The sequence below is a fragment of the Parasteatoda tepidariorum genome, chromosome 5 (genome assembly GCF_982258835.1).
Source record: "Parasteatoda tepidariorum strain Cologne lab strain chromosome 5, Ptep-v5.0, whole genome shotgun sequence".
NCBI classification, from domain to species: Eukaryota; Metazoa; Arthropoda; class Arachnida; order Araneae; family Theridiidae; genus Parasteatoda; species Parasteatoda tepidariorum.
In genome coordinates this window covers 77,342,095-77,351,633 of record NC_141759.1, presented here as the reverse complement: position 1 = coordinate 77,351,633, position 9,539 = coordinate 77,342,095, and positions in this window count along the sequence as shown.

Here is a 9,539-nt window from a genome sequence, read left to right as displayed (position 1 = left end):
TTATAAAATTTACGTTGGCATGACTGTCCTCTTTCCTACTATAAATAACATTTTTCCAATATGTGCAAAAAATTATTTACAGCAACAACAATAAAAACATAATAATACACTTTATCTGTTTAGTGAACTAAACAGAAAGAAAAATTTAAGCATTTTATATAATTATTCTAAAAAACTTTTTACACAAAACTATGCAAAATTTTTATACAAAACGAACTCGACAACAATTGTCATTTAATCCGAATTCACGATTCCGTATGGTTAAAAAAAAATATTCACTATTTTTATGTGACAATTCATGATTTAATTTCAACATTTGTAGGTTGTGATATTTCCTAAGTTTTGATACGAGTACTAGTTCGAAATTTTGCTTACTTGCATTTTTATTTTTTATTTATTTTGTGATCAGTTCCTTGGTCATTCTTTCTTTTTCATATTTTTTCCTTTTCTTTTTGTTACCCTTCTCCTTATGTCTTTTACTTTTATTGAAACATCTTCAACGTTTTATTTTCGATGTTTACTTTTGCCGAAACATCAAACCTTTTATTTTTTCGATGTTTACTTTTACTGAAACATCCTCAACTTTTTTATTTTTTCGATGTTTACTTTTGCCGAAACATCAAACCTTTTATTTTTCCGATGTTTACTTTTACTGAAACATCCTCAACTTTTTTATTTTTTCGATGTTTACTTTTACTGAAACATCAAACTTTTTTTCCCCCACAATTTTCAACCTTAACATTTTGAGAAGTTTGCTGTCTAATGTGCAAAGATAAGTTGTCATTGTTTGAATTAGCAGAGGTGATCAATCTCTTACCAAATTAAGTAACAACTGGCCCGACACAATCAATAAACAAACAAAACTCTTTGCAAGTCTACAACCTTACTAAAGCATATGGTAAATCAGTATCAAGTATAAAAATATAACTGAGTTAAAAGTTTTCGCCTATCGTAATAAGGGAAACTCACAAATTTTGTTAAGTGTTAACTAGGACTGGGCTATAAATCGATATATCGCGACATATCGATTTAACACCTATATCGGCAAACCGATACAGCAACTTTCATTCCAAGCGATACATCAGAAATCTGATTTAAGCCGTCAAGTGAAGAAGACGATATAACGATATAGCGATATAGCGATACACGCAAGGACTTTCTCTTACGTTCCGATGCCAACTCGCGCTGTGGAAGACGATATTGTTTCGTTATGTTGAGACGGCCTTGACTGATGAGCGGTAGAATCAGAATCACTTTTGAGACCTTATATCGTTATATCACATGTTCGTTTTCGCACCTTCGCGATTTGAAATCGTTTCTTGTAGATTATTTTCAATGGGATTAACTTCGTGATCGCCGTCGTAACCTTGTTCTGAACGCAATCTATTATTGAAAAGAATTTATAAAGAAAAGTTTCTTCATTAATTAGGTAAGTTTTTTATTTATTTTCTGACAAAACTTTTTTTATATTTTTAAATGTGAAAATTATCGGAAATCTAATTTAAGGCACCCATAAGGAATTAAATTACAAAGTAAATAAATTTGTTAGGTTATTTTTTTACTTTCTTTTAATTTATTAAAAACCTTTCGGATAAAACTTCTAATAATTTAATGGGCTTCTATTACTGATTTTAAATTTATAAATCTTGAGTTGTTTTTATTTTTAGAAATAAAGTTAAAACAAAACTTATTTTTTGGACATAAGTCAATAAACTTTATTTGTTCAAAAGAATTTGAAAAGTTTGCGAATTTTATTCATTTCTTTTTTTTTTATCAATTACTACTTCGTTTTATTAGAGAGTAAAATCATTATTTTTTTTTAATTTTCGTCTTATATTATTAGTTAATTAGCTAAATATATTACCGAATATCACAATTCTTTTGTTTTTATTTTTAAGAATTTAATTAAGAAACTTTGCCTTACTTTGTTTTTCGTTCACAATTCGGTCATTATTTAATTTAATTTAATTATTTATATGAAATAATAATAAAAATAGTGTTTAAGAAGCATTTTTTTTCTAAAATTTATTTAGCTCTTTGTTTTAAGCATACAAATAATTTTTTAACGAACTTATTTTTAAAATTTTGTTCCTATGCTGTTAGGTAAATATATTGATAAATTTCACTTTTATTTATTTTTTTATTTTTAAACTAAGAAATCTTTTGTTATTTGCGTGATCATTTTTAGAAAATATAACAAAACTTGTGTTTACTTCTTCATTAAGAATTTGAACATTACGATCGAACTTAATAATTCTGTAATTATTTACGCATAATAGTACAAGCAAATATTGATTTGTTAAAAAAAGTTTCTTTTTTTAAAAAAAAAAAATTATTTTTAACACTTTGTTTTAAGTGTATAATGAATTTCTTAACAAACTTTCTTTTAAATTTTTTAAATTTTCTTTTAATAATTTCAGCTAGATATCTTTATAAAATTCCCTTTTTATTTTTAAACTGAGAAATCTTTCACAGAACGAAAATTTTAAGAAATTATTACAAATCTTATGTTTACTTTTTAGTTTAAAATTCGAACATTTTTAATTTTAAACTTCGGCTTTTAGTCAATCTAACTTTTATTTTAATTAAAATATATTTTGAAATTTTAAAATCAGCTTTTGTTTAATAACAATATTTTTTTCCATTAAGGGTGTTTTAGGGGTTAACTTAAATTAAGACTGCTTATACCTTATAAACGATAAAGAAGTGCAAATATTTCATTCTGTATCTACACACATTTTTTCAATAAATATTTTGAGTAAGATTTGTACATCTTAGTCAATTTATTTAATATCTTTCTTTAGCAAAACATATATATTTTCAAATTTATAAATTGATTTAAATCAATATGCGTATGAAGTCTTGATAGAAATCTGACTTTCTGTGCCTTAAAGTAAATGAAATTCAAAAATACTATATCGCGATACATCGCTATATCGCGATGCAAAACTGACGATATATCACGATATATAATTTCTAATATCGCCCAGTCCTAGTGTTAACTGTCCTTTTGTTTGGTTAACATTTTAAGTTTTCACATTTTTTTTCATAGGAATATTCAGTTTTGACCAAGTCTTAAAAAGTAAGAATTTTTAAAAATTTTCTTAAATTTTTTTTTCGATTTAATCGTGATTAATCATTAGGAAACAAAAGTTTAAAAAAAAAACTTAATTTTGTTTGCCATTACTAATTTAATTGCCGTTTGAACCGCATTTATTTCCTTCAAAAACATTTTAAATGCACTATAAAAACATATCATATTTTTAAAAAAAAGCAATATAAACACAAGAAATGCAATCTAACTCTTAAAAACATTCTATTCAATTATTCATAATAAAAAGTTTTATCATTACTCATATCTAATTTCAATAAAATATAAACACCCTAAACTCCAACGTCGACCTTCATCAATTTCGTTGAAGAGAAAAAAAATATATATCATAATTTAAAAATGAAACGAATATAAATATAAGAAATGCAATCCAACATTACTAATATACTCAATTATTCAGAATAAAAGATTTTTTTGATCACTAAAGTATGTAATCATAACAGTATCACAAATTTTGAGAAAGAAGAAAAAAAAATTATATATCACTTTTTCTTCTTCAATATTCGGCGAAGAGAAAAAAAAATCATTCGTGCACTTCACTTTCTTTTTCTTATTTATCAGTAAAAATCAAAGAACTAAATGTTTTAGACAAAAATACTTAAAGGATACAAAGCTGGATAAAGTTCGAATTAATCCAAAACATATCTTAAAAGCCACAACATCAAATAAAAGTTGATAGGAAAGAATTATAAACTTTTTTTTTCTTTTCTTGAAAATGATTCATAAATTCACCGAGAATGAAGGAGAAATTGAAGCTTATTTTTCTTTGAGTTCTGAGTAGGATAGGAGGAATGTCGAACATCTATGAAGACCATCGTAAGCCATTCCGGGGTGAGAAAACACTTCATCGACAATTAATCCAGAGTAGCACTGGCATAACTAAACTTTCCGTAGGTTACTTGTAAAGGGATGGGATTTCAAATCGAAAGCATTTTTATCTCTATCAGGAATCCAATGAAGTAAGTTTTTCTCTTCAATCCAAGGGGGTGAAAAACTCATTCAAGATTTTTGACGAAGGGATGAGGAATCCTTCTCGACGAGGTAGCAGTCACGTTAGGCCTAAGTCCCAAGAGATAGTATTGCACAAAAATTTTCTTTTAAGGGGTTTCCTGCACAAAGCAAAAGTCCGGCCGTCTTGAAATAACGGTGGAACCACACCGTTATTTTTTAGTTAATTAAGAGTCAGAGCAACATGATTAACGAATAAAGTTTCGGCCTAATCTTTTTTATTTAGCTAAACGATGGTGAAATAGCAGTTTCACCCCTCTCCAGACGGAGAGGGAGAGACAGAGTTACAGTCAGATCTGACGAAGTTTAGTTGGCAAACATTATACACCAAAAAAGTCACGCAAAAACATTGCTCCTGCATTTTATAGGATGATTAAGAGTTGTAAAGATGTTAGTCATATTGCCTTTTTCTGTATTCTTACGCCTCATCAATTTATTTATTACTCATAGCAAATCGTTTAATCTTTCCTTATATGGAAGTGAAAGATCTTAAAATAACTTCTCTTTTGAAGTATAAATCAAATTATTATTCATTGGCATGTTTTTAGCCTTGAAGTCCCAAAATAGAATTTCTACCCTTATCTTTCACTAAAGATATTTTATGAAAACGAATGAAGTTTTAATGCTTTTATTAATACAAAAGTATTTAATTTTTGTATTAATAAAAGCATATATATATATATATATATATATATATATATATTAAGAGAGAGAGAGAGAGAGAGAGAATAAAACCTTTCGGGAGCAACCATACTTCATTCCACAGTGAAATGGTAATTTATGAATGTTGATCATCTTTAGAGTTTTCCTCCATTGACTTCAAAATTGCTATGACGGTACATGATTTTTCGCAAACGATTTTAATTTTAGTCCTTGCTACTTTCTTTTTGCATACATGCCATTTCTGTTGGCATCAAAAACTATAAACAAATTTAGCGTCTATAAAAAATATTCCAACTGATATAAATAGTTGTAAAAACAAATTTATCAATTATGAATGATAAAGCTATTTTAAACAAATAAACAATTGTATTTTTTGTTTAATTTTGCATCGTCTTTAGTACCTTTGACTGCAACATGAAGTTGTATCATCAAAAAGAGCTCTCTAAACAAGGGCCTCATACAAATATTTTGAATACATTTTAATTTACTTATTTGTTTTGTTAAATTTGTTATTTTGATATTTTTTCGTGTTTCCTTATTTGACCTTTTTCCGAATTTTGTGCAGATGTTTGCCCGGTCACTGGGAGAGGTTTTAATGGTCTCTCCTAAAGATTTTCTTCAACATCAAGTGTATGGAAAAAATTTCGTGTTTCCCGAAAGGGGTCGTAAACCCTAACTATATACAGCAAGAAACTATTAGCATAAAATAAAACAAATAAAGTACTACTAAAAATTAGGATATACAAATTTTGATAATATCGCGGTAAAAATATTTAAATTTCTGAATGGTGACTATAATCAGTCAGAGGGGACAATGACAAGGCTTTGCCATAGCCATAATATAGAGTGAAAATCCGACCAATAATTCAAGAGTACTATGCATGATCTATTTTTTTCCCGTTTCAACTTTACATCACATAATGTTAAATTCAAATGTCTTAAAAAAGTAATAAATGAAGAAATAATATTACATAAAAATATCATATTACAAACTAATATTCACAAATATGAATAAACATTTGAAAAAGAAAAAAATAGGATTTAAGTTGATCTGATCTAAATAAAATAAATGGAATTTAAAAAGCCGAAAACAAAATTACTTAAATCATAAATGAAATGCTTCATTCTTATTAACTTCTAAATTTTTCTTTTACACAACTGAATATTTCAAGGAAAGGTCTAATATTTTAAATATACTCACGGTATATGAAAAAGAAAGTTGAAGAAAATTCTCACATAGAGCTGAATTCTAATTTAAAAAATAAAGTTTAATATTTGATTAAAAATAGAGGTAATATTATTTGTCTTTTGTAACGTCAAAGGGACATTCACCTCTCTTGAGTGAAAAAGTGAAATTATCTCTTTATAAATAAACGACATAGAAATGAGCTGTTATTGATAACGCTTACATCATTACGCTGTTAAGAGATAAAAAGTGTTTTTTTTTCCTCAAAAAACATTTACAGGGATGTCACAGTCGACTAAAAGTTCAAGAAGTGGTTAAAACTCAATTCATTTTAATTTATTCAATCTATTTAATAATATAAAGAGTCTTCCATTCAATCGTAGTTACAACAATGAGTTACTTTGCATTATCTTTTCTTTCATTAGAAAATTGGAAGAATTATGCTAGAAAAGGTTGCTACCTTTAACAGATTTTTGCTTTTTATTAATTTTACATTTTCAGTCACCTGTGGCATCCCTGCAAGAGTTATAAAGCATCTGTTTAAACGAAATCGAAAACTGGTCGCATGCTTATTTTTCTCAAAATATTTTTCTTTAGGATTAATCAAACAGGGTGACTAACACCCGGAATATTTATAAAATGCAGCGACAAAATTTTCATCAGGCTGTTGTGTGTGTTAGCGGTTTCAATTTTGATTTTACTCTTTGAAAAAAAGTTAGCTTTTTTTAAACATCAAGATATAACATACAAATATAGCTGAGTAGATATAAATTAGTAAAAACAATTAGTTTCTTCAATCATTCTTTACCTTATTTTAATTTTTCCACACTAGTAACTGCCCTGAATTAAGCACGTGATTTTCACTGAAGAGGAAAGATGTTACTCATCTACGTTAAGAATTAAGCAAAAATATTAGACAGTTTCTTGCATCTCAACTTTCTGATTTCAACGAGTGATTTTTCTTATATATTCAAAAGAGGTCATAAATTTTATTCTTTATCATTTTTCATTTCATTTAACAAATTTGACTTAAAATAAATTTAATTTACAACAGCACAATATATGCAAGCAATTTAAACAAAGATATAAGACCTGGCAATCATACGGGGTAATTAATAATTCCCTCCGGGGTTTCGAAGCATTATAGTAAAAAAAAGAAGATACATACGAAATTATTCCGAAACTATTCAAGTTTTACTTACATACATTACAGGTGTTCTATGCGTGAACCCTTGGTCACACGGCATACATTAATGCGATAGTTCAGTTCCTGCCCGGAGGGAATTATGAATAACCCTGTAGTACTTGTCACTTGCGTCAAAGTGAAGTGATTAAATCTAACCATGTGATTTCAATCAGATTTATTTGGATACTTGTAAACTACGTCTCATGTGTGTATTAAATATGATTGCCGCGATATACTTTACGATGACGTCACTCGTAGATATCTAAATGGAGCAATCGTTTTAAATCGAAACATGTCGACTTTCTTTAACTTAATAATGAAATTTCTCCACTATCAGATAAATATGTCCTCTTCCGTTTACTGGGATTATACATTTTAACACCAATCAGTGTTATTTTAAGAATATTTGTTTACTACAGAACAGAAAACAATATGAGTCCTTGAGTACATCTTATGCTTAGAGGTTGAAAAAATAAAATGCTTCCATTTAATGCCGTTTTTCAAAAACTCTCTTGAGACATATATTTTTTTTTGTTGCGAATAATATATTTTAATAACTGCTGTTAATTATCAATTCATGGCTGTTTGGTCGAGTTTAGCCAATCTTTGGCCAGCGCCTTCTAAATTCTACGCTAATTCTGAAAATGGAACAAAACATCAATATGTAGAAAAGCCAGATTTTTGTCAAATGAAAAGTGCATAGCTGCCAGCTTGTACGTCCGTTGAGAAAAAATTTTCTTAGTAATAGTAACATTAACGTTTTGACGCATTAAATCTTGAAATTTAAAGTTTCAAAATTCTTTTAATCTACCACGACGAATTAATAATTTAAAAGAAAATATGTAGATGAGATCTGTTTGTTGACTAATTGTGCTTATAGCTGTCGGATTAGCTTAGTTTTTAGAAAATTTTTCCAAACTTAATTGTTGTTTTACTACCACTTGGCAGGTAGTACCGTACAAGCTGGCGGGTATTAGTGATCTAGTTTTTTTTTGACAATGATAAAGAATTATTTATCGGCTTGAAAAAATCTCGCCAAATTGGCTATTTTCGAAAATTTTAATAATTTTTAAAATATTTAAATTATTTGTCCGCTCTAAAGCTCAGATGAAGTTTAAAATTAGAGTTTGGCCCTAATTGAACGGCACCTAAACTGTGTTTTTTTTCTTAGCTTACTTTCCTTCCGTAATTTCCAAGACCTCATTTTTTGCCTTCTGGGTTGTTTTTAAAAGGATGGTTAAGTTTCACAGTTTAAGAGGGTTGATTTTTTAAGGATACGTATCCAGTACTGTAGTTGGGGGAGGGGACACGGAGAAATGCCGTCCTCCAAAATATTTGGTTTGTGTTGTAGTAAATAAATTTAAGATATTTGAAAAAGTTTTCTAACCAATTTTTTTCTTTTTCAGTCTGTCCTTTTTTTATTCATTGATTAGATTTTTCTTGACAAGTGAAACAAAAATTTCTACTCGGTTTTGGGAAGAATTTTTTTTTCACTCTGACAAAAGTGCCAATAGAACTAATCAGATTCGAAAGTGCAAGTGAGCTTTCAAATCTGATTCGTGAAATTTTCGGGCTCGCCAGCAAACAAACGCAATGTGAATAGTCCTGTTAAAAAACTTAATTTTTGAAATCCTAATGGTTCTTAAATTTTTTGATGTAGCTAAAAATCTTTCTTTTTTCAATGGTTGGCACTTGGAGCTATTGTCCATTGGCCACAGAAAGTGCCAGAACTGCTAACTCTCTTTTCGTTACCCAGTGGGCACCTGTGGTGAAGCCACGGCGCTGGAGCAGCGTCACCCACGTCACACTACCACAACCCGTTTATATGGCGGGTCTCATTCACACACAAAGGAGAAAGGACATAGAACACAGATAGAGGGAAAGAAACATCCATGCCCAGAGCGGGATTCGAACCCGCAGCCACTGGCTCCGTAGTCAGGCAGGATAACCGCTCGGAAACCTGGCCGGCGAGCTAAAAATCTAAGTAATTAAAGTAAATATTTAAATTGCATTTACCAGTATTTAATGAGAACGATATCTTTATATAAAGTTACTTTTGATTAATTTCAAGTGGCTTGTTTTGTAAATATTTTATTTTCCTTTTCTTTCATTACTGTTTTATTATTGTATCAATTGCGACTTATTATAATATTTAACCCTGATTTCAATTTGCTTACACATTTGAACTATTTGATATTTAAACCTAATGTTAAGCCCTTCCTTTCCTCCAATTTTAGTTCTACTGAGATGAAAGAGCAGATATCCTGAATTGAATAAAAGCTCTGTAACATTTTGATTAGTTAGTTAGTATTTCAAGTGGCCTGCAAAATTTTAAATATTGAATGAGATTATTATTCTTTATAACTTTATTTTACATATTTCGT